At 43.4% G+C, this 26158-nt stretch overlaps 1 pseudogene across 4 annotated transcripts in view; it reads left to right on the top strand.

Moving 5' to 3' along the window:
* Positions 1 to 2920: 2920 nt before the first annotated feature.
* Positions 2921 to 26158, top strand: part of LOC149251540 (pentatricopeptide repeat-containing protein At3g12770 pseudogene) — an 86982-nt pseudogene continuing 63744 nt past the window's right edge. For 2 of the 4 annotated variants that reach the window (XR_016266897.1, XR_016266896.1), the window contains exon 1: positions 2921 to 6349. The product of XR_016266897.1 is annotated as a pentatricopeptide repeat-containing protein At3g12770 pseudogene, transcript variant X2 (transcript). Of the gene's footprint in view, positions 6350 to 6530; positions 7943 to 26158 lie in introns of those variants that run through there. The other 2 variants (XR_016266898.1, XR_016266899.1) reach the window with 2 other exon arrangements.

The raw sequence follows: 26158 nt of genomic DNA, 5'->3' as shown, positions 1-26158 counted from the left end.
CCATGGAAGTGAGAAGCTAACACAATGCTTGAATAAGAGTACTCATTGTAATCAATTCAATGGGAATCAGAGCCATATGTGTGAAATAGTTATAGGTATAAATGTATTACAGCTTCTACTAATATGGAGTTTAAGCTTAGTCAATTATATATGGTACATCAATTGATCCCGTGTAAGTGATTAGACTATACGCTTCATATTCCATATCCTTACATTGAGCTTATATCAGTAATATGTAAGAGTTATGATATCACTGTAATCAAGCTATACTAATACAGGAACAAGAGCTTATCGTAATTAAGGCATGTAGATTATGTGAACACTGTCCATAAGGTTATGCATTGTCATTACTAGTAACCAATACAGAGAAACAAGCTATCATAATATATGAATAATACGTAAGCTGCTTACACCATAGGCTCTAGTATCCTTCAAGAAGCAAACCAACATTCCGAAGAAGGACAGAGACAATCTGAAGATGGTCTGAGACATTAGCTTAGAAGGACTGAGGAAGCTAGATCTTTGGAATGAAACACTAGACCTTGAATCCTTACAATACCTGCTTAGGAAGGAATCCGCATACCTTCTTATCTGTATAACTCCCTTCAAACCCTCAGAACAAGACTAGACGCAGTAGAACCCTAGAAACAGCTTAGCCACCTTAAGACAGTCTGACAAACTTCCTACAAGCAAACAACCTTACATCTCATAGAAAACATAAGGTGGAAAAACAAAAAGAAAACATCCTAGAGCATGCGTTAAGGTCCCAAAATATTGTGAAAAAAGAATATAAGAAAGTGAAACAATCTAGTAGTCATAAGTTAGACTACTCGTAAGCTCAACCACGCTTCAAGAAGATCCATGTAATGATAGTGTAACTTTACCCACTATTTATTACTTTATGGTTCCATATAAACATCAATTCAATTCTTGTATTGCGTTATGGCCTTGGGCAACTCCTCCAAAGTCTTTGATATTTCTGTAGACTTTATCCCTATTCAACTCCTAGTAGAGTAAATGTAAGAGAAACAATGTTAGAGCTACTTGTTGTTGGAGATACTTTCCATCTAGCGATACAAACAAAATACCACAACAATCTTTATTGGACAGAACTAGCGATAAGAATAAAATACAACAACAATCATTATTGGACAGAACTAGTGGGGTACTCAATTAACACTGTTCAAAGCTTAGGTATGATAGTGTTAACACATATAAGATGTATTCAAATTAGTAGCAGTAACCTTGTTCAAATCATGATATCAAAGAACTAGTGGTTCAATTCCAATACCTGCTTAGGAAGGAATCCGCATACCATCTTATCTGTATAACTCCCTTCAAACCCTCAGAACAAGACTAGACGCAGTAGAACCCTAGAAACAACTTAGCCACCTTAAGACAGTCTGACAAACTTCCTACAAGCAAACAACTTAGAACACCACCGGCTTAGGAGTCTTACAATTCATGAAGTATGCCTAAATTATATGGAATGGTACAGAAGCTCGAAAGGCAGTTGAAACATTCTCTGTTCATGCTCCAATATTGAAAGGCAGCCTATAATATGGCAGGGACCTGAAGCCTCACAATCTCCTGGTGGATACGCGAAGAGGTGTAGTAAAAATAGCATATCTTGGCCTCGGAAGAGCATTTACAATTCCTATTAAGAAATATACACATGAGAATCCAAAACCCTAAACCCTTCAACAAAGCAGCTAATAAATTATACCTTCAACAAAACCAGAGGGCTACCATTATATCAGAAAACCATTATATCAGAAAAAAGCACAAGACCTTAACACCGAAAAGCTACAACATCATTTCCGTATGTTCCGAGTCTCACACTAGCTGCAAGCTTTGGAGATGGCAACCAAAACCAAGCTGCCATTAGAATCCAAAACCCTAAACCCTTCAACAAAGCAGCTAATAAATTATACATTCAACAAAACCAGAGGGCTACCATTATATCAGAAAAACCAAGCTGCCATTAGAATCCAAAACCCTAAACCCTTCAACAAAGCAGCTAATAAATTATACATTCAACAAAACCAGAGGGCTACCATTATATCAGAAAAAAGCACAAGACCTTAACACCGAAAAAAGCACAAGACCTTAACACCGAAAAGCTACAACAAAACTTCCAATAAGCGAGGTGAGGTGTTGAGAAACACACGGTGAGAGGTGTTGAAAAACACTTCAGAAAATGGCTGGTAGGATAAAAATCCTACCGGATAGAAGCCATCAGTCCAGAGCTCGCCACACATTCGGCGGACCTTCTCCAGTGCTCGCCGGACCTGCCACACCTGCAACAATTGGAAAAAATTAACAAATGAGCAAATGCAGAAGAAAAAAACCCAAAAAACCAGTGAAATACCACCGAAATTTGCAGTTACCTGTAAATTGGTACTGGCTCCTCCCCAAACAGCAAATAGCACGAATTAAACCACCGACGGTCCTGGCTGAACAGCAATTGGCGGACATGAGCTCAACAATGGCGGACCACCCTAAACCACCGACGGTCCTGGCTGAACAGCGATTGGCGGACATGAGCTCAACAATGGCGGACCACCCTAAACCACCGGCGGTCCTGGCTGAACAGCAATGGGCGGACAGGAGCTCAACAATGGCGGACCTCATGCACAGGTAATGGAGCCCTCCCGCGCCATCATCGGCGGAGGGCTTCGAACAACCACCAGACCCGAACAGAAAACCCACAGTTGGAGCATACATCGCGCGGTAAAGGCGGAAATGAGCCCCTCCATGCTCGTTTAATAAACCCTAAACCCTTGACACGTTCGGCAACAGGTGGCGGATTGAGTTGGCGTGGTGTCGTACGAGGCCACGTGCCTGCAACGTGCCCGTCCGCCAGGTGGAGGGGAGGGCGCACAGGTAATGGCGTCCCTCCCCTATAATGCTGTCTGAGCTCGTTTCATGCAAGAAAAAGCTATCCTCTGTGTTACTATTGATTTGTGATGCTGCCAAATAGTTGTGCTCTCTGAGAAGGCAAATTATTGTAACTATGTAGTACCTGGTTATAAATGTGACAGTATGTGAGAAACAGTATTAAGCAGCGAGTTTTAATGGGATTCTACATTTTGAATCATACAATATATATTTCATTGATTCTCCCATTTCATCTGCTGATACGTTGCCATATGCTCCTCAGTTGAGTGGATCCCTTCCATTATGGTCGTTGTTACAGTCCATAGAAAGTAAATTTGAATGGTATCATAGCTCGCAATTGGGTTCTCGGTCTGCCGGCAGCTTAAAAGACTTGTGTCATTGCAATTACATGAGGCTACGACTTCAAACAAAATACAAAACTAAAAAAAAACAGAACATAACGCTGATGACGTCCCAATCCCAATTGCAATATCTACCCAGCACCGATGGGTTGGCGATGCCTGTTTGTGTTGTCGTTTTTAAGACCATACAACAGAATCAAATTAGGCTTCAAATTCATTTATAACGTAAAGATTACTTCTTTGAGCAGTGGAATTTACAGTACTGAACTCTCTCCAACTCTTTCGTCCAAGCATGTGAACAATCTGGAATTGGGCCGAAATGGGGTTATTCGTGAGAAAGCCCAGTCAAAAGCGGCATGTAGTATTTGCCCATCTACTCCAATTGATGATTTTGTTTATATATTGCAGGGATGTGGTGATACCAAATCCTTGGCTCAAGGTAAATCAGTGCATGCACACATGTTTATATATGGGTTTGAGCATGAACTCATTTTAATGAGTAAGCTTGTGACTATGTACGCCAGGTGTGGAAACATGAATGATGCACGCCAATTGTTTGACAAAATGCCTAAACAATCGGTGTTCTTATGGAATGAAATTATCAGAGGATATGTGAGGTATGGCTTCTACGAGGAGGCTCTTGCTCTCTACCATCAAATGCAACATTTTAACATGAACCCCGACAATTTCACGTTTCCGTGTGTTCTCAAGGCCTGTGCTGGTTTATCAGATATGCAACAGGGCAGGGAGATCCACGATCTCATAATGCGTAGTAGATTAGAGTCAGACCATTTTGTGGGCAATGCTCTTGTAGCAATGTATGCCAAATGTGGGAGTTTAAAAGATGCACGCCATATCTTTGACAAAATGCCTCAAAGAAATGTGGTTTCATGGAATGCAATGATTGCAGGGTATGCTCAACATGGGCATGGTAATGAGGCTTTGGAACTCTTTCGTGAAATGCAGAGAGAAGGCGTGAAACTGGATTCATTTACCATGGCTACTGTTCTCTCAGTGAGCAGTCGAATGGGAGCTCTGCAACAGGGTAAACAGATTCATGCTTGTGTCGTGAGAGGTGGGTTTGAGTGCGATGTTTTTGTGGGCAGTGCTCTGGTGGACATGTATGCAAAGTGTGGAAACATGGATGATGCAAGCCAATTGTTTGACAAAATGTCTCAACGAAATGTGGTTTCATGGAATGCAATGATGGCAGGATATGCTCAGAATGGGTGTCACAGGGAGGCTTTGAATATCTTGCGTCAGATGAAACAAATGGGAGAGATGGCGGACTCTGTCACGATTGGATGTGCTCTCTCTGCGTGTGCACAATTACAAGCTCTCCAACAAGGCAAGGAAATCCACAATAACATACTCAGGACAGGGTTAGAGTTTGATGTCTTTGTGAGCAGTGCTCTTCTAGACATGTATGCCAAATGTGGGAACCTGAAAAATGCAGTAGAGGTCTTTGACAGCATGTGTTATAAAAATGTGGTAACATGGAATGCCATGATTGCAGGATATGCTCAAAATGGCCACGAGAGGGAATCTTTGGATCTTTTTTACAAAATGCTACAGGCAGGAGAGAAACCCGATTCAACAACTGTGGCTAGTGTTCTTCCAGTATGTGCTCATTTATCAGCTTTACAAAACGGTAGGGAGATTCACAGTTACATATACAGTAGTGGGCTTGAGTCAGATATTTATGTGGGGTGTGCCCTTATAGATATGTATTGTAAATGCAAAACGATAGAGCACGCACATAAAGTGTTTGACAAAATTTATAAAAGAGATGCAGTGCAATGGACTGCACTGATTGCAGGGTATGCCCAGAATGGGCAAGGTGATCAGGCCATTAAACTCTTTCACCAAATGCAAGTGGAAGGGATTAAACCCACTTCGACCACCATTGCTAGTGTTCTTCCAATATGCACTGACTTAACAGCTCTTCGAAAGGGTAAAGAGATTCACAACTACATATTAAGAAACGGATTTGAATCAGATGTTTTTGTGGGGAGTGCCCTTGTAGATACCTATGCCAAATGTGGAAGTATAGAGGCTGCACACTGGACTTTTGATAGGATACTTCAAAAAAATGTGGTTTCATGGAATACAATCATCGCAGGTTATGGAATGCATGGATATGGTGAAGATGCTCTCAAGCTCTTCCATGACATGCAAAAGGCAGGTACGAATCCAAATTACATAACATTTATTGCTATTCTGTCTGCATGTAGTCATGCAGGCCTAGTGGATAAAGGTTGGCAATACTTCGAGTCCATGAGTCATCAGTATGGTATCACCCCTATGGTGGAGCACTATACATGCATGGTTGACATTCTTGGACGCGCTGGGCTATTGGATGAGGCACTTGACTTTATCAAGAAAATGCCACTGCAACCTGATGCTGGTTTGTGGGGAGCTTTGCTTGGTGCCTGTAGAATCCATTGCCATGTAGAGATAGGGCAATATGTGGCACAACACATTTTTGAATTAGAACCACAAGACACTGGATATTATGTACTCATGTCAAACATGTATGCTGTGGCTGGTAGGTGGGATGAAGCAAAAAGAGTTAGAACACTGATGAAAGACAAGTGGCTGAATAAAAACCCAGGATGTAGCTGGATTGAGGTCAAGAAAAAGGTTTATGCATTTATTGCACGAGACAGATCATACCCCCAATCACAAGAAATCCATGCAATGCTAGAGAACTTGGCTGGGCAGATGAAGGAGGGAGGCTATGAACCTGCAAGGAACTTTGCACTGCAAGATGTGGAGGATGAAGATAAAGACTCCGGTCTCTGTTGCCACAGTGAAAAACTTGCTATTGCTTTTGGGCTGATTAATGAATTTCCTGGGATTCCTATCCGTGTCACTAAGAATCTTCGTGTGTGTGGTGATTGCCACACTGCCACAAAGTATATCTCCAAGATTGTCAGACGAGAAATTATCGTGAGGGATGCTAGCCGTTTCCACTATTTCAAGGATGGTGCATGTTCCTGTCGGGATTATTGGTGAAATGAATCAAGAAAACCAAGAAACTCAAGTTTAAACTTCACAAATAGGCTACACACATTCTTTGCGTTCTTTTCATGGTGTATGACCAGGTATGATATGTTATTTCTGACTTTGTATATCTTATATTAGATTGTTAGTGCATGATGTTTTGCGGAAAGATATTTGTTTAGTGGCCTGTTTTTTTTTTTCCATTCTATACAACAATTACTGGTATAAGGGATACAGCCTTAGTTGCCTCAATAAAAAGCTGACCATTGTTTTTCTTTCTAGTTAATGCGTTACTTGGAATTTCTCTCTGGATCACCTGGAAGCTTCTCATGTGTTGATTGTTGCAGCACCATGAAGTTTATCTCTAGGAGGAGAATGCAATTACTCTTCAGATCACCCGGATCTCTGCCCTGCTTTGACTGTTACAGTACTACTGCTATCAAACTCATCTCCTGAGTGAGAGGTTATGGGAGATACACTACCTGTTTCCACCATTTCCAGGATGACATGCATTATTTGCTTTAACTGATGTTAATTGAGAAATCCATCAACCATAAGATTACATCGCAAGAAGGTTATCCATATTACTGTAATGTCCCCTATGGATTGATTGCCTATGGGAGGATGAATTAGCCTATCAAACCCTGTAGGCTATAGTCTTGATAAAGGGGGAAAAACCCAATTATCCAATGTTTGGGGCAAGATTAGGTAAATTTTGGGTCGGATGTGACAAAAAGGCTCAAATTGGGGTTGCACTTGCAACCCCTCACATTAGAGTGAACCCCATCAGAAAATCTATAAGTACTGTAAAAGGGAGTTGGAATCATTTATCACCATGAATTTGGATTGGATATCTCTATTTTTCTTGAGCTGAGGCTCTAAAGGTTTAAGACCCCTTCTCTTTCATTAGCTTCGGTGGAGGTGATCCCACCCTATCTAATCATCTGTCTAGTTTCGGTGGAAGTGATCCCACCCTATCTAGACAGTTTTGGTTTAGTTTAGGGATTGGAGATTTTACCTTGTCCTGGCACAACATATTCCTTGGAGCAATTAGGTCTAGTCTGAGGCAGATTTGTTGTGCTTTCTCTGTACAATTAAGCGATTGAAGACATAAAATCTGTGCAACAATAGTGGGTACCTTCCAGGCAATTAATTAAGAAATACTACCTCATAATCAGCAGAAGCGACAGTGAATTTTTTGGAGGCTGTAAGGCCACAGTTGCAGGGCCTCAGGCTAGGGCCGCATTTTCTGTCCGATCCAGCACAACTTGGTAGCATTTCCAATCAGTTTTATTGCTCGTTCTTGGACAAATTGAGGGATTCTGAGGCAGCGAAGACAACTAGTGGAAGAGCTGAACTATCCAAGAGGCAACAGCCTAGTATTCCATCCTCTTAGTGATTCAGATCTTCATAGAAGGGCAGTTGAACTTACAACAGAGACGCCTAACCTATTGTGCATTCCTGATGTGGCTTATAATTCTATAAAGTGAGCTATTTAAAGACGTTTTTGAGGATAGATGCAATTTTCTGAGCTGCGGGTACCCTCAGGAAGGTGGCCGAGCATATTATAACTACTCTCTCAGACTAGTGAATTAATAAAGGGCAGTCCAGGTTTAGTACAAGAGAATAGAGTAAAATAGATATCAGTAGAACTCAGCTAAATTGGTTTAATAGTGGATCTGGTTATTTACATTTGCAAATAGCAGAATATTGGTGGAATATTGACTGTGTACATTCCCTGTTCATTGGACAATCAGTACTATTTATTGTCTGTTTGAGGATATCATATTGCTGTTGATTAGATTATTCATGCATTTATACTGTTGTTGTTGAATGACTTGTATATTATATGAAGGAAGGTTCGCTGTTGTGTGAGTAAATGAATTTCTGTTCAATTGGAAATCCTAGCTTGAATAAGAATGCTAAGCTGAAAAACTACCTTAGGATATTACAGTGGTATCAGAGCTAGGTTCACCTTGCCAGCCTATGATCAATTAGTTTAATGTCACTGACCAAGATCGTCAGGGAAGGATTCAATGGAGGATTGGCAGAAGCGAGCTTGGCAAAAAACTAGGCAAATGATAGCTGCTCAAATGCAATAGAACCAACAACCGATAATTCAGCTTCTGGTCACTACATCACAACATGTAACCAAGCCATTTGGCACCCTTCAGGCAATGCCTTGGATGACTAGTGGTCAAAGAGGGGAGTCTTCTCCTTTTGTTCAATCTGGAGTATCTAGTCTAGCCGTTAATGAAAGACCTATGCAAGTAAGGGTAACATCTCTGTTGACTCCAAAGGCATATGGTTGTTAATTTTTCACAATGTTCTATGCTGTAACAATTATTCAAACAATTTCTTCTTCCAATAGCATTCACTTTTCCAATATAATATTCAATCACCCAATAACAATAAGCAATTGCAGATAGAACAGTAAACAGTATGCACAATAGAAGACAACTAGGATCAATGGGACACAGAGATTTAGGTCAAAGACCAGGGAGAAACCCCAACTAGATTCTTCTTCTATTAGATCAAATGTTCAGCAGAGAAATAATCCAAATAGTACATCCATCAACAAGTCAAAGTCAAGCTTTGACTATCCCAATTCAACCAATCCAAAAACCATTCAAAGATGAGAAATATAGTCAAATCTGGTCAAAGTACCAATCTGCAATTTTCGAACCTGTAAACAGTCAACAACTGTCAATGACTTGCCCTAACCAATCAAACTGAACGGTCCAGCTGCTTAGAAAAGTTCAGTCAAACCAGCAATGAATGTGGCCTTCCTTCCTTAGTCAAACCCAGTCAAAACAGTCCACAGACTCTGCCAACAAATCGGCCAACAATCACAGTCAACCAGTGGTCAAACCCTAGCTCAAATCTACAGTCAAACCAGTCAAAATATGCCGAGAAGTTCAGTCAAAGTCTCCTTGATTTCGGCCTCCCAAAATAGATTAGAAATTTAGTCAAACCAAGTCAAATCAGCCCAAGTCAATGCTGGTCAAAGAATGCCCAAAACAGAAAGTCAATGCTGGTCAGTAGAACACATCTCTCCTTTGCACGTGTGAACTCGTCCCTGCAGTTTTCAAAAGTGTACGAACCATTTGATGAATGTGTGATGTGATGATGATGTTTCCAAGTGAGGTCAACGAACTTGTATTTATATGGGTTGGAGGAGGGTCAATTTCTCTCTCTAGGCCAACTTGACTTTTTCATGCTGACTTGGACTAGCATAATAATAATATTTTCCATGTGCAATTTGAATTTTCTCAAGTAGAAGAGGGGTCTCTTCAGGGGTTGTTGGGCTTCTCCAAGGGGGAAATTGCTCCCTCAACTGCCAATTTTCAACACTCCCTCTCAGCTAGGGAGGAATTTTTCCATCTGCATTATAAGTCATCTCGGATGTACATGTCTCATAATCGCTACATCCAATGTCTTCTCATCTCTATTGAAGAAGAAGAATCATCACAGGGGAGGTCAATTTACCACTAAGGTAAAGATCCTCCAAACCCTATATCCATCGACTGATCTTCATCGACCATAGGGGAGATCAATTTACCACAAGTGGTAAAGATCCTCCATACCCCATGTCATATCCAACATGATCCAGAGTGGTCAAGTGGTTGAACACCATGCATCTCGAATTTAGGGAGATCAATTTACCTGATGTGTTTGCCATAGGTAAAGATCCTCCATACTTAAATCTCTTCACTCATTGGCCAGATGAGTGGCAATCCCAACAAGCCCGACTTGTGGGTAGGATGCATGTTGGGGTATTTACTCCGCCAAGTCCCAAAATTGGCTAGGGGAGATCAACTTATCAAAGGATAAGGATCTTTTTGTAACACCTCCACCCCACATTTACCTGCTTTTACATGCCCTCCTGGTAAATGTGAAGCGGAGTGCCACTATGAGTGCCACTATGACATGACCCAACCTCCTAGTTCCAATTAAGGAAGTGGGGTCTACAAATTGACCACAAACTGACATCCTGTAGGGACTACAAATCACCTCGGGGCTGAAGAAACTCTCCACGTGGTAAATCCTTGAGATGCAACCTTGTTTCACTGACCTCGACCCCCAACAACACCCTTGACACTGCTTCCATGTAGTTATGAGGCTATAACCGCACTCATAAGCCTAGCTACCCATAGTTATGACCTAAAATCCTTGGTTCAATGCCTGTGGTCCCGAGATCTGAGCTACTTTTCTAGGCTAGCCTCCAGACCACTGCCCAAAACTTCCTGTAACTTTCCATAATCATATCTCTCATGAAGACAAGGCTAAACATTCAAACTTGAATAAAAAACTTGACGTACACTGACCAAAACATACTAGGCATTTCGTCAAACACATGGTAAACATGTAAGCTACAGGTCATGAATGCATATCTGAGTATAAACCGCTGTACTGTAGCTGAGAATCACTGAGAAGGTCTAATGCCCTCTTAAGTAGCTGCAACAACACTTGTTAGCCCATGCATTCATCAACTTATCAAACCTGAACAAGTGCCATAGGTAAAACATATTATAGAACCATGCTTATAACTAGCATATAATAAAAATATTAACCATGACAGAACCACCATCAAATCAACATAATAACAAGTACAAATACTCATAAATCACAATAGGAAAATAACTCTTATTAACGTATGCAAAAGCCAACCAAATCAGGGACTTCCACATACCACCTGACCATAGATTGAGCTGAACCAAATTTTTTTCAGCCAATCACCCCTGTGCCATATTGTTAAAATTGGCAACTAGGGCCAAACTCCACATGGGTCATCTTATTTATGACAGCTGATATTTTTATTAGATTCCTCTCTCGGAGAGGTGTAGGATTGATCTAAAGATCATCTGATTCTAACATGTACAAATGAAGATATGAATTTATTTATATTATGGACAAATTGTCAAGGTCGGCCAACAAGCAAAATAGGCACACAAGCCCCCAATTCATCCTCAACGTTGCATATAAAAAGAAGGAGACCTCAAGTCATTTTCACCATCATCTCATCACACATATCTCTCTCTCCTCTTGTGATTGGGCACACTATCCGAGGCAGTCTTCTCTCTCTCCACACGTGTGAACTAGGGTTTCCGTTTGCTGTGTTGACCGAGCTGCTGGGAGGCTATGTGACTTCGTTGACCTGTTTTGACTTCGGTTTGGGTGAGTAATCTCTAAGCAGGCTGTAATTCTGGGCATGAAAATCAAGGAGTTTTGACCAACATTGATTGTGGTTAGGGTTGACCGCAGGTTGACTGTTTGACTAGACTTTGACTGGGCAAAATTCCACTGTTTTGAGGGCTATTTCATTTTGCTGTTTGGAGGCCGAAGTTGATTGAAGTTGATCGAATCTTTGAGGGTCAAATCTTCCCTGTTGACCAGTGTTGACTTTTCTGGTTAGGGCTATTTTACTGCTGTTATAAATTATTAGAATTTGTAAATTGTACTCTCTCTGCTGAACTATTGAAGACTAAAAGAAGATTTGATCAAGGGTTTCCCCACATTGGGGTTTGTCCCTGGTTGGTGCTACATCTTGTGTCCTCTTGTCTTGGCTTGTCTTCTATTGTTTATGTCTATGTTCTATCAACATTTGACTTACATGTTTATGTGATTGCTAAATTGAAATTGATATTGGGCTCATAAAGAAATTGAATTAATTGCTTTAAAGCATAGAACATACCATTGTTGCCTAAAATTAACATGGTATCAGAGTTGAGGTGAAGACAAAGCCCAAGCAAGAGTGAAAGAGCAATCACCAAAGACAGTTGGACAAGGACAAAAGACTCAATGGGTTCCTCATCTTAATTCCCGGCTGAAGACAAGCTCCATGATAAATTTGACTATCATGGATGGAAGATGTCTCTTGACTTGACCTTGGAAGAGAAGGAAGTGATGGATTATGTGCAAGGTAAAATCCCTGAGCCTCCTTCAAATGCATCGGTTGTTGCGAAGACCAAGTACAATAAGACTGAAGTCAAAGCGAAGAAGATTATTAGGGTTTCCATTGACAAGCATCTGGTGGCCTATATCTCCAAATTGAAGACCTCCAACGAGATATACGACAGGTTGGTCAATATGTTCAAGGTTAGTAATGCTAATCAAATTCTCTTTCTCAAGAATAAGTTGAAGGATATTAAGAAGGGCAAGGATGAGGACATTCAATCCTATTTCTTGAGGATCACTGAGATCAAGAATGATCTACTCTCGATTGGAGAAGTCATTCCTGACAGGGAACTTACTCTCACCACCCTTGGAGGACTCCCACCTGAGTGGTATGTATTTAGAACCACTATACTCAACAATGATCGAATTCCAGGGTTTGAAGAATTGATGTTGAGATGCATTCAAGAAGAAACAAGAATGGTGGAGCAAGAAATGCCTTCTAATAGAAGCAACCCCATTGCATTCTCCACTCATGCCAAGAGGAAGAACAATGCAGGTTCAAAGAAGCAAAGTCAAGGAAGATCGGGATTCAAAAATGGAAGGAAGGGAAGATGCTTTGTTTGCAATAAGTTTGGCCACTATGCAAGGGAGTGTCCTAATAGAAGGGATACACCTCGAGATGATGACTATCATAACAACTCCAGGGGCAACTTCAACAACAACGATCAAAGGAATGGCAGGTCCAATAGCCAAGGAAAAAGGAATGCGGACATCAAGGAAATGGTCGACCCTCCAAGAAATCAAGGAACTCCAGGTATGATGAATCCAATGTTGTTAACTATAATAAAAAAGAGTACTATCTTATATTGGCCTTCTCCACTGCCTCTCCTCCAGACACTTTGGGAAATTGGCTGATTGATAGTGGTGCCTCAAGGCACTTCACCGGATACAAGGAAACCCTCTCTAATCTGATAGAAAAGGAGACAAACTTGGAGATCATCCTTGGAGACAATGCCACCTATCTTGTAAAGGGAGTAGGGAATGTTACCCTTCAACTGAATCAAGGTAACACTATTCATTTGCAAGAAGTACTATATGTACCCGATCTTAAGAAGAACTTGGTGTCCATTTTAGCAATGGAAGATAAAGGATTCAAGGTGGATTTTATCGATGGAAAGGTATGTGTTTGGAAAAGAAATTTCAAGGATGCTTTTACTCTTGGGTTCAGGGTTGACAATTTGTATCATGTTGGAGGAAGTCCATTGGGAACCATGTCTTGTGACACATCTCTACAATCTGAACTATGGAACCAGAGGTTCGCTCATCTTCATTATAAGGCCCTACCCGATGTGAGACAGATGGTGACAGGTATGCCCGAGTTAGAATCCAATGAATTCCAAGATTATTGTAGAGAAGCTGGCATTAAGAGGGAGACTACAATGCCATACACTCCCGAGCAGAATGGTGTGGCTGAAAGGAAGAATCGCTCTATTGTAGAAGCTGTCTGTGCCATGCTTCATGATCAAGGCCTTCTGAAGTTTCTATTGGGTGAAGCTGCAAATATTGCCGTGTATGTTCAAAACTAATGCCCTCATCAAGCATTGGACTCCCGAAGAAATGTTCACTGGTAAGAAACTCGACGTCTCTCATTTTAGAATTTTTGGAAGCCCTGTATATTTTCATGTGCTGAAAGAGAAAAGAAGCAAATTGGGTGCATCTGGGAAGAAAGGAATCTTTGTGGGCTATAGTGAAAATTCTAAGGGATATAGAATTTATGTGGCTGGTTAAAGGGAAGTTGAGATAAGTCATGATGTCACTTTCGACGAAGATATGGCCCTTAAGAAGATCAACAACCTTCCCATCTGAAGGAAGGACAAAGACGCTGACACAGGAAATCAGGGTGAAAAAGAGGACGAAACGATGCTTGATGTTGCTGAACCTATGGATCCTATTTATCCACTCCCTCATGAGCCTTCCTCCTCCAAGAGGAGACCCTCATGGCTTAGGGATACTCTCGAAGATGTTGAGAGGCACATTGCACCAAGGCAGACTTTCCGTGAAAGCAAGAAGCCAAACAGGTACCAAGGATATTTGATCGCCATGAGCACTATCATTCAAAATGAGCCTTCATCATTCGAAGGAGCCGTGAAGGAACAAGTATGGAAGGATGCTATGAATGAAGAATACGAGTCAATTATGAAGAATGATGTCTGGGATATGGTCCCTAGACCCAAGGACAAATCCGTTGTCACCTCGACATGGCTCTACAAGATCAAGCATGGAGCTGATAGAAGTGCTGAAAAATTCAAGGCTAAATTTGTTGCTCGAGGCTTCTCTCAAAAGGAAGGTGATGAGCACCAGTATTGCAGCAAGGATGCTGCAACTCCTGGGGCTACCACTTTACTTCATCAACCCAGGGTTCGTAAAAACTTGGAGGTGACAGGGCTGTATACACAAATAGATGTAATTGGTCTACTCTTTGTCACTGCTGAGCTGGGGCAATAGATTGCTAGGGTTTCTCAAACCAACCTTCTATTGACTAGAAGAAGTCTGATTACCACTTTGGAGAAGGGAAATTTTTAATTTACCCTAATTGGAAGAAAATAAATGTTGTCTATTGCATGAAGGAAAGACTGAAAGAAATGCTTGCAAACCAACATGAAATCCTTAATCTACTTGCTAATCTACTTTGCTTGCAAAAGAACCCTATTTTAACACGTGAGGTTTTAACTAGTCTAAGCATGAAATCTGATCTAAAGAGTGCTAACTGCTGTGTGCAAGAACAAATGTAAAAGAACTCTTTTTCTTTTTATCTTCTTGCTTGAAAAATGTAAATGCTAATCTTGCTCGGTTAAATGGTATGGGAGACTAGGTGTGAAGGAAAAGGAGGACAATGGTTCAGATGACTTGGAGGGCAAGTAGGGACCTAATCCAGGCTTTTAGTGATGAATTTTCTCTATTTGGGCTCAAAACATGCCACTACAGGTTTTCCTACAAGATGTCTACAAGAAGTACTAGTTTACCTACATGATCCCTTGTTGTACTACAGGAACAGGCTAAAAGCTTAAGGAGTGGTCTAGAAGGTGGGGTGGAGCTTGGAAAAGGTGAATAAGGAGGGAATAAGGCATGGGAGTGATAGGAACTTACTTAGAACTCAAGCCAAAGCTTTAAGATGGTTGGATTTGCTCAACAGAGATGGCTAGTTTTCCTCGTAAGATAAGAATTCGAATTGAGACCTTAGTGACTTTTGGCAATGATGGGTGGATATGGCTTGGCTGAGGCTGATGAGATGAGGTCTTCCTGCAATTTAGAATCTTCTACAATCAACAAACATCATTCTTGGCATTCATATATGAACTCCTCAAAAACAAGAAAGGTGTATTCGAGTAAAAGAAAACAGAGTTATCACCATTTACTTTGCTAAGCTCATGCATGGAAATGCTTGGAACCAATATGAAAGCGAGATGAGATTAGTGCAAAACTTAAAAGATTAGAAAATACCAACTGCAACTTATCTACGAAACTGCAAGATAATGACCTAATTAGCAAGAAAACCCTAAATTACACAAAAAGCTAGAATTCTGTCTTTTTGGGCTGCATGAGAAGTATTCCTCAAACCATGATCCCTGAAAGGGAGAAATGAGGTGAAAACCACTTGCTGTCAGCCTTTTTGAAATATATTCTTATCACTACAATGCTACTCTTAGAACTATTCACAAATGGAAGCAAACTAATCAAATCTACCAATACTTGCAAATTAACAATACCAAAATCAGTTTAACAACTAACTATGAGATAACCTAAGCATACATATACAATAAGAGGAACCTCTGCTGCTAGGGTTGGGCCCTAACCCAAGAGCTTCAGCCCTTTGAGTCAACTCAGTGTTGGATCAAGGGAATACTGCTCATTTTCATTAAAGAAATCAGAAATACATAAGAGTGCTTGGTTACAATGCTTCAACTCGAAAACTGCTTAGCTATCTTGAACAAAAAATCCGAATCCTAATGAGGCCCTAGGCCTCTTTATTTATACAACTGAAGTTACCAACAACTTCCTTAAATTTACGGAGGCTTGGCTCCAATCTCGAGATCAACTGGTCTTCAACTGTCACTAGCTTGGCTGCTAATGAACTTCATGACTCGACTGCTTGCAACTCCGAGTTGATGAGATTTGATTGAGGAATCTTTGAGTGAGTGAGGAGTTAAGGAGGGAGATCCTGTCTCCTAGAATCCCTCTTGCTTGTCTCCATTCGAGTTCCTGCACTTTAATTAGCCAAAATTTGCTCCAAAACCTGCAATCAATGCACATTAGACCACTAGACATGACATCTCATCTTTACTCTCCTCATTAAGCAAAACATAATTAAAACATGTAAAGAATGATGAGAAAAGTTGATTTTAGTAAGCTGGAGGTGCATTAAGGTTCATATAATTTACCCATTGATGGGCCTCATCAGAAGGTGTAGACTACGGTGAGATATTTGCACCTATTGCCCGATATACCACCATCCGTTTGATTATAGCCCTTGCTGCCTCGCAAGGATGGAATCTACACCAGATGGATGTCAAGACCGCCTTTTGACATGGTTCAATTAAGGAGGAAGTTTATGTAGAACAACTTGAGGGGTTCGAAGTTCAAGATCGTCAGACACATGTATGTAGGTTGAAAAAAGGCCTCTATGGGTTGAAGCAAGCTCCCCGAGCTTGGTATGAAAGGATCGACAACTATCTGATGAAGCTAGGATTTACAAGAAGTGAAGCTGATCCAAACCTTTATTTTAAAGTTGAGAATGATAGACCTCTCATCTTGGTACTTTATGTGGACGATCTCTTTTTGACAGGTGCAAACCCTCTCATTCACAAATGTTAGAGGGAGTTGGCTTCTGAATTTGAGATGAAGGACCTAGGACTGATGCACTATTTCCTAAGGTTGGAGGTCTGGCAAAAGCCAGGTGAAATTTTCCTCTCTCAAGGAAAATATGTTGTGAAGATATTGGAAAGATTTGGGATGGTGGACTGCAAGCCTGTGACTACTCCGATGGAACTTAACTTTAATAAGTTATGTGGTAGTGCTGTTGGACCTGAATTGGGAAATGCTTCTGAGTATCGTCAACTCATAGGAGCCTATTTCCATCACGGCGGAACTCATTCACAGGATTTCTCGGCTTCCCTGTGAGGAAAGGGACTCCGGGGAAATAGCTGGTAAAAGCAGTGATTTGGCTCTCGCGGAAGCCATGAAAACCAAATATATGCTGGAAAAGAAGAAGCGCGGCTATTCAATCGCGAGCATCAAGGATAAAGGCATGCACGTCGCCACCCAGCTCCTAGCCGGCAAAGCAATGCGGAAGTGCCATGTAGATGAAGTACCAACGCCTGTGGTTGCGTTGGCCGAATAGTGCGTGGAGGGCATCCAATTCAACTGGGTTGAGTTCCTCTGTGAGGAATTTTTGATAAACTGCAAGGAGACCCAAGAGCAGGGTAAGACCTTCCACTATGCGTGGTTGCTCTTATCCATCTTGCTGGTAGTAGGCAAACTATCGGCAGAGAGCCAGTTCCCGCCAATCGACCAAGACCTTCCTGAGGCTGCGAAGTACGCTTCGCTTCGGGCCAGGAAGGATGCAAAGCAAAATCACGTGGTCAAGGTGTTTTGGGTGTTGATGGAGGCAAGCATTCGGATATGGATAAATAGAAGGCCACGATTGTCTCCCACAGTGTACGCCACTCTGAAGAGCTTTGCAGAGTTTAAAGCGGACATGCACAACATTCATGTCTGGGCGTGCAAGGATCCAGTGCAGAAATGGGTGAAGCTTCCGTTCATCATAACGGATGATGCGATCTTCACAATGATGGAGTCATGGCCTCCTGAGTCGCGCGTCTCGAACTTGGTAGGAATGGAGAAGGCCGCAGCCTAGCAAAGGAAGGACACCAAGCTGCGCATTGCACAGCTGGCTGAAAAGAGGCGCTAGGAACAAGAAGCAGCGACACAGCAGAAGACGACTGATGCAACAGCAGTGTCGCAGACGACAGAAACCACAACAACACCAACAAAAGATCCCGAGGAGGGCCAGGAGATGTCCACGGGGCAATAAATAGGGGAAGTGGACAGGACAGAAGAGCACGCGAACCCCGGTTTAACATCGACCCAACTCAAGCGACTGCGCGACCTTGAGAAAACAACTCCCAGGAAGAAGGTAAAGGCGACAAAGATGTCTGTCGACCCGATCACGCTCACAGAAGGTGATCTGTTTAACATCAGCGAAACGATTCGCGAGGTCACAAAGGACGCGCTCCAGGAAATGAGGATGGAGTAGAACACTGTGTTGGGGGGCGCTCAGCGCGCAACTACAAGGCTTACAGGTACAGCCCCCCCAAACAGGTACAATGGCTTCGTACGCCGTAGCAGGAACAACAGAGGCCAAACAGATGCTGCGCGCCCGTAGTGACAATCCTTTCGTGTTGCTCGAAGGCGCCCTAGCAGCAGTAAGCGAGGTTGACCGGGGTGCGATGAGCAGCATGAAAGGTGTCGGTTTAAACTTGGCAGCCTTGTCACGTGAAACCCTGTACTAGTTACAGGATGGGGTCATCGCAGAGCTCTGCGCCAGGGAAGGCCGCGCGATCCAGGTCTTGAACGAGCAGAAAATCAACATGGATCAGCTCAGCCTCCAGCGTGATGAGTTGGTTGCGCAAGCTCGCAGACTGGAGCAGGCAGTAGAGGATGCGTGTAGGAGCGTCCCAGAGTTGGCCGTGCCGACAGAGCTACCAGCAGCAGAGCGGGTCCACAGATTGGCGGTCGGAGTTCGCGAGGCCAGGGAGGAAACGACGAAGGTTCAGTTGGAGCTGAACCTGCAGATCGCCGAGCTACGGTTGAAGGCGCAACCTTCCACGCCCCAAAGGTTAGAGAGCAGTGCAACTGCGCTATCCAAACATGGTTGGAGCAAATTGGCCAAGCGGTACAAGACTGCACCGGGATGTTGGATCAAGCACTAACCATGCTTACATACTTGCAGGAAGATCCAAACCTACAACGCCTAGAGACAGAGGTGCGCGAGTTGCAGCAGGAGTACAACAGTGTCCGGGGGACCGTGCAGACGGTTGTCCTTACTCAACGACTCGCTAAACTGCAGCAGGAAAGGGCACTAAAGGACCAGTTAGATGTCGCGCGACAAAAAGAATCCTTGCTTAAAGCGCACATCCAGCCATGGATCGATGAAGCTTTCACAATTACAGCGACCATTGAAGAAAAGCTGGCACAAATGCAGGGACTTTATGCAGTTAGACAGGAATGTGACCCTGCGTAGGAAGGTTTAGAGATACGCATGCAGCAAGTACAACAGACAGCGAAATAGTGTGCCGCGGACACCCAAGCTGCGCGAGGCCTGTTGGAGGGGCTCCATGCCAAGACCGCCGCACCAGCAGAGTGATTCGGGACGAGTCACGGTGATTGTGTTGGGGGATTGTTGGGCATGGGATCCCCTGCAACAGGTTTTGGGGCTTAAAGCTCGAGTTTTGGTCAATTGTATTGTAAGACTCCGCGAAGTACGAGCGCAGAGTGCGAAAGTCTAGGATGAGTCATAGGGTTGTCTGCCCTAAGAATTGTAAAATAATGTGAAGTTGTGTTGGCCTACCGGACCATGGGATTGTATAAATAGAGCGAGGCTCTAAGTGTAAAGATAGTTTTTGGTAAGAAAGCAAGTAATAGATAGATGCGAAGGTATGGTTAGAGCATAGAGTGACAGCTGAATTGTACTGGGTCATAGTGGTAGGAAGAGGCTTTGCAGTTGAGTGCGCAGAGGCCTAGTAGAGTCCGCAGCTGAGTGCGCGGACCCCTGCAGCTGAGTGCGCAGGGCGGAGTTGGGTATGTAAGTGGGATTGTACTTGGATTTGAAAGCTAATAAAAAGAAGTTTATTCTATGCATCTATTCTTGAATCTGTATGTTGATGTTATGCGTTACTTTACTCTGTTATTTACTGCGAGCAATTGATAATGACGTATAATTGCTTATATGTGAATTTAATCTAAGTAATCGGCTAACGGAGACTAATTAAGGAAGACTTGGGTAAATAACACGGGTCGCGCTACGACTAGAACTGCGCGAAGATAGTATCATAGGGCGCGGGGTGCCCACAGGTGCGCGTAGCACAATAAGTGTGAAGGTTGGACCGCGTACCAATCACCACATATCAAACATCCCTAGGGTGGGGAAACTTGGTTCCAACACCCTCCCATACTACTTTGGGTGAGATCTCAGTTCGCGCTCCGCAGACTGTTGCTGAAAGGGCCAGTAGTACCGGGATTTGCTTGGCTAAATCACTTCTGAACCTGGGTCAGGCCCCACTAAGCCAACACTTTTGGATGTTGTTTTTCTTTGGGTTTTGCTTTGATATCCTGGATGAGCAGGAAACAAAAATCGGTGGCTTTGAGCACCATCGAGGCCGAATACATAGCTGCTAGTATGGACTTCTTTGAGGTTGTCTGGTTGAGGAAGCTCTTTAGTGAGCTGTTTGGACATGTGTTGGATACCACCGTGATCTTTTGCGACAACCAGAGTGGGATCCGATTATCAGAGAATCCCGTGTTTCATGATCGCTCCAAGCATATAGATATCAGGTACCACTTTATTTGTGATATGGTACAATGGGGAGCAATAAGGCTCCATCGCATTGGGACTGATGAGCAGGTCGCTGATAGGTCAAATTCTTGGCCTTCTGAGAACGACTTGGAGTCATGGAGAGACCCTCTTGTGAGGGTCCTGTATGAGATGGACATTGAGCTCTGTGAGCTCTGGGGGGCTTGGGTTACTTCTTGGAGCGGTGAGCAACCATAGGGTGAGTGGTTCAGCCTTCCCCTAGTGGTTTGTTGTGTAAGGGTGAGTGGTTCATCCTTCCCCTGTGATACCCCTTGGTGACATGTGAGCAGGATGAGTGGTTCATTCTTCTCCTGCCGAGACATCCTACCCATGGAGTCTGGGACTCATGGGAAGTACTTCTCATCTGGCCAATGAGTAGGGAAATGAGGATAGGGACCATAGTACTACTGTTGGCTTAGTGGGGCTTGACCCAGGTTCAGAAGTGATTTAGCCAAGCAAATCCCGGTACTACTGGCCCTTATGGCAACTGTCCGCGGAGCGCGGACTGAGGTCTCACTCGAAGTAGTATGGGAGGGTGCTAGAACCAGGTTTCCGCACTCTGGGGATGTCTGATATGTGGTGATTGGTACGTGATTCAACCTTCGCGCTTTCTGGGCTACGCGCACCAGCGAGCCCCTTGCATCCTTCGTGTAGCTCTAGCCGTAGTGCGACTAGTGTTAATTACCCAAGTCTTCCTTACTTAGGTTCTGTTCACTAATTATTTAGAGGGTTTTCATACATAAGCATTCATACCAATGTTTATCAAGTGCGCGCATATAAATAAATAGATACCATTAACGCATAACATCAAAATACAGATCCACGAAATAGATGCACAATATGTCGAATCAAACTTATATTTATTAATAATCCTTTTCAAGTTCAGTTCAATACAGACCCAACTCCGCCCTGCGCACTCAGCTGTAGAGCCTCTTCCTACTACTACGACCCAATGCACTTCAGTTCCACTTCTATTCTCTAACCATGCCTTCGCATCTGTCTATTACTTTCTTACTTGCCAAAAACTAACTTTACACTTAGAGCCTCGCTCTATTTATACAATCCCATGGTTTGCGGACCATGGGTAGGTCGACACAACTTTACATTATTTTACAATTCTTACGGCGGACAACCCAATATTGCACGAAGCGGAAGCATTTTTTGGAAGCGGGGACGCCGAAGCGTCATTTTCCAAAAATCTAGGAAGCGAAGCATCCGCGGAAGCGTCTGCTATATATATATATATATTTTTTATATTTTTTTGCATTTATACTCAAAACATTCATCCCAAATACCAAATTACTTGTAGAAGACATGAAAACATGCATATTTTTGCATAAATCAAGATAGATATAACATCCATTGTACATTAATGATCTAGAATCTAGATTCTTCTCCTCTTGTCTAGCCTTTGCCTCTACCTCGATTGTCTAGGGATATTAGTCAACATTGCCCAATTTTGATCAAACTATCTAATTCAAGACTTAAAATATGGTAGAAAAAGCTTAACGTGTTTGATCGATGATTTTGACTTGATTGAAAGGTAATTTTTTGCTAAGGGTGTGTCGCATGACAAAGGAGTTAAACAATTAACACCACCAACACTAGGGTACATATAGGGCTTGGTGCTCTTGATTAAATGCTAATCGCATACCTTCATACTTGATATAATCTAATGAAATGCCACAATCCCATTGATCCTGAATCCCGGTACTACTGGCCCTTATGGCAACTGTCCGCGGAGTGCGGACTGAGGTCTCACTCGAAGTAGTATGGGAGGGTGCTAGAACCAGGTTTCTGCACTCTGGGGATGTCTGATATGTGGTGATTGGTACGTGATTCAACCTTCGCGCTTTCTGGGCTACGCGCACCAGCGAGCCCCTTGCATCCTTCGTGTAGCTCTAGCCGTAGTGCGACTAGTGTTAATTACCCAAGTCTTCCTTACTTAGGTTCTGTTCGCTAATTATTTAGAGGGTTTTCATACATAAGCATTCATACCAATGTTTATCAAGTGCGCGCATATAAATAAATAGATACCATTAACGCATAACATCAAAATACAGATCCACGAAATAGATGCACAATATGCCGAATCAAACTTATATTTATTAATAATCCTTTTCAAGTTCAGTTCAATACAGACCCAACTCCGCCCTGCGCACTCAGCTGTAGAGCCTCTTCCTACTACTACGACCCAATGCACTTCAGTTCCACTTCTATTCTCTAACCATGCCTTCGCATCTGTCTATTACTTTCTTACTTGCCAAAAACTAACTTTACACTTAGAGCCTCACTCTATTTATACAATCCCATTGTTCGCGGACCATGGGTAGGCCGACACAACTTTACATTATTTTACAATTCTTACGGCGGACAACCCAATGTTGCACGAAGCGGAAGCGTTTTTTGGAAGCGGGGACGCCGAAGCGTCATTTTCCAAAAATCTAGGAAGCGAAGCGTCCGCGGAAGCGTCTGCTATATATATATATATTTTTTTATATTTTTTTGCATTTATACTCAAAACAAACATCCCAAATACCAAATTACTTGTAGAAGACATGAAAACATGCATATTTTTGCATAAATCAAGATAGATATAACATCCATTGTACATTAATGATCTAGAATCTAGATTCTTCTCCTCTTGTCTAGCCTTTGCCTCTACCTCGATTGTCTAGGGATATTAGTCAACATTGCCCAATTTTGATCAAACTACCTAATTCAAGACTTAAAATATGGTAGAAAAAGCTTAACATGTTTGATCGATGATTTTGACTTGATTGAAAGGTAATTTTTTGCTAAGGGTGTGTCGCGTGACAAAGGAGTTAAACAATTAACACCACCAACACTAGGGTACATATAGAGCTTGGTGCTCTTGATTAAATGCTAATCGCATACCTTCATACTTGATATAATCTAATGAAATGCCACAATCCCATTGATCCTGAATTCCTGAAAACTGTTAAGTCTGCTGAATTTTGAATAGGATATTAAATTCTATTTTCTCCATATGAAGTCCAATGACGCTGGAACCACTCTCAAACATCCTGAGTCATTTCATGGTAATGTTAAAAATTTAAGTAAAAGGATGAAAATGAAAAATAAAGGAGAATGTCACTTTTACTTTAAGAATTTAACATTACCATGAGGGAGCATCTGCTATATTTATATTTTTTTTGCCTTCATTCGTCACCCTAACCCAAGGTGGACCCACCCCCAACAAGCAAACTCACCTAAAATTAAAAAAAAAATTGAAAAAAAAAACGATTTTCTAAACGCTTTTCCGGAAGCTTTTCTGGAAGCGTACGCTTCCTCCTCCGAAGCGCCGTACGAAGCGTGCTTCGGCGCTTCGGAAGCGGCGCTTCCGTACAACGCTTCCAAATTTCCAGGAAGCGGCTAAAAAAGCCGAAGCGGCGCTTCCGAATTTGGAAGCGCCGCTTCCAGCCAAGCTTCCTAGGCGCTTCCGTACGGGACGCGCTTCGGGGCTTGGAACCGGGGGGGGCGCTTCGTGCAACACTGGGATAACCCTATGACTCATCCTAAACTTTCGCGCTCTGCGTCCGTACTTCACGGAGTCTTTACAGTACATTGACCAAAAATTGGGCTTTAAGCCCCAAAAACATGCTGTGGGGGGGATCCATTGCCCAACAGGCCCCCAACACAATCATCGTGACTCGTTTCGAGTCACTCTGCTGGTGCAGCGATCTTTGCGTGAAGCCCATCCAGCAGGTCTCGCGCAACACACTGTTCGACTGTCTGCTGTACTTGTTGTACATATAGCTCTGAACCTTCATGAGTAGGGTCACATTCCTGTCCAACTGCATAAAGTTCCTGCATTTTTGCCAGCTTCCCTTCAATGGTAGCTGTAATTGTGAACGCTTCATCGATCCATGGTTGGATGCGTGCTTTAAGCAGGGCTTTTTTTTGGCGCGCGGTATCTAATTGGTCCTTCAGTGCCCTTGCCTGTTATAGTCTGGCGAGTCGTTGAGTAAGGACAACCGTCTGCATGGTGCCCCGGACACTGTCGTACTCCTGCTGCAACTCGCGCGCCTCAGTTTCTAGGCGCTGTAGATTCGGGTCTTCCTGCAGGTGTGTAAGCATGGTTAGTGCTTGCTCCAACATCCCGGTGCAATCCTGTGTTGCCTGGCCAATTTGCTCCAACCCCATCTGGATAGCGCGGGCACGCTGCTCTCTGACTTCTGGGGGCGTGGAGGGCTGCACCTTCAATCGCAGCTCGACGATCTGCAGGTTCAGCTCCAACTGAACCTTTGCTGTTTCTTCCCTGGCCTCGCGGACTCCGGCTGCCAATCTATGGACCTACTTTGCTGCTGGTAGCTCTGCCAGCACGACCAACTCTGGGACGCTCCTGCATGCATCCTCTACTGCTTGCTCCAGTCCGCGAGCCTGCGCAACCAACTCATCACGCTGGAGGTTGAGCTGGTCCATGTTGATTTTCTGCTCGTTCAGGACCTGGATCGCGCGGCCTTCCCGGGCGCGAAGCTCTGCGATGACCCCATCCTGCAGTTGGTACAAAATTTCACGCGGCAGGGCGGCCAAGTTCAAGCCGACGCCTTTCATGCTGCTCATCGCAGCCCGGTCACCCTTGCTTGCTGCTGCTAGTGCGCCTTCAGGCAATACGAAAGGGTTGTCCATACGAGCGCGCAACATCTGTTCGGCCTTAGCGGTTCTTGTTACGACGTACTAAGCCACTGTACCTGTTTGGGGGGACTGTACTTGTAAGCCTTGTAACTGTGCGTTGAGCGCCCCCAACACAGTGTTCTGCTCCATCCTTAGTTCCCGGAGCGCGTCCTTTGTGACCTCGCGGATCGTTTCGCTGATGTCAAACCGATCACCTTCTGTGAGCGTGAATGGGTCGACGGACGTCTTTGTCGCTTTTACCTTCTTCATGGAAGTTGTTTTCTCAGGGTTGCGCGGCTGCTTGAGTTGGGTCGATGCGGAATCAGGGTCCGCGCGTTCTTTTGCCCTATCCACTTCCCCGGTCTGCTACCCCGTGGACATCTCCTGGCCCTCCTCGGGCTCTCTGGTTGGTGCTGTTGTGGTTTCTGCTGTTAGAGCTGCTACTGCTGCATCAACCGCTTTCTGTTGTGTGGCTGCTTCTTGTTCCTGGCGCCCCTTTTCAACCAACTGCGTGATGCGTAGCGTAGTGTCCTTCTTTCTTTGTTGGGCTGCGGCCTTCTCCATTTCTGCCACATCCGGGGCGCGCCACTCTGGAGGCCATGACTCCATTATTGCGAAGATCACATCATCTGTTGCGATGAACGGAAGCTTCACCCATTTCTGTGTTGGATCCTTGCACGCCCGGATATACAGATTATGCATATCTGCCTTGAACTCTGCTGCGCTTTGCAAGCTGTTATGAATC

This window comes from Pinus tabuliformis, chromosome 7 (genome assembly GCF_031772625.1).
Source record: "Pinus tabuliformis cultivar Carrire ecotype Pingquan chromosome 7, CPIR1, whole genome shotgun sequence".
Lineage (NCBI taxonomy): Eukaryota > Viridiplantae > Streptophyta > Pinopsida > Pinales > Pinaceae > Pinus > Pinus tabuliformis.
The sequence above is the reverse complement of the archived record's forward strand: the minus strand, read 5'-3'. Positions and strand labels throughout refer to the sequence as shown.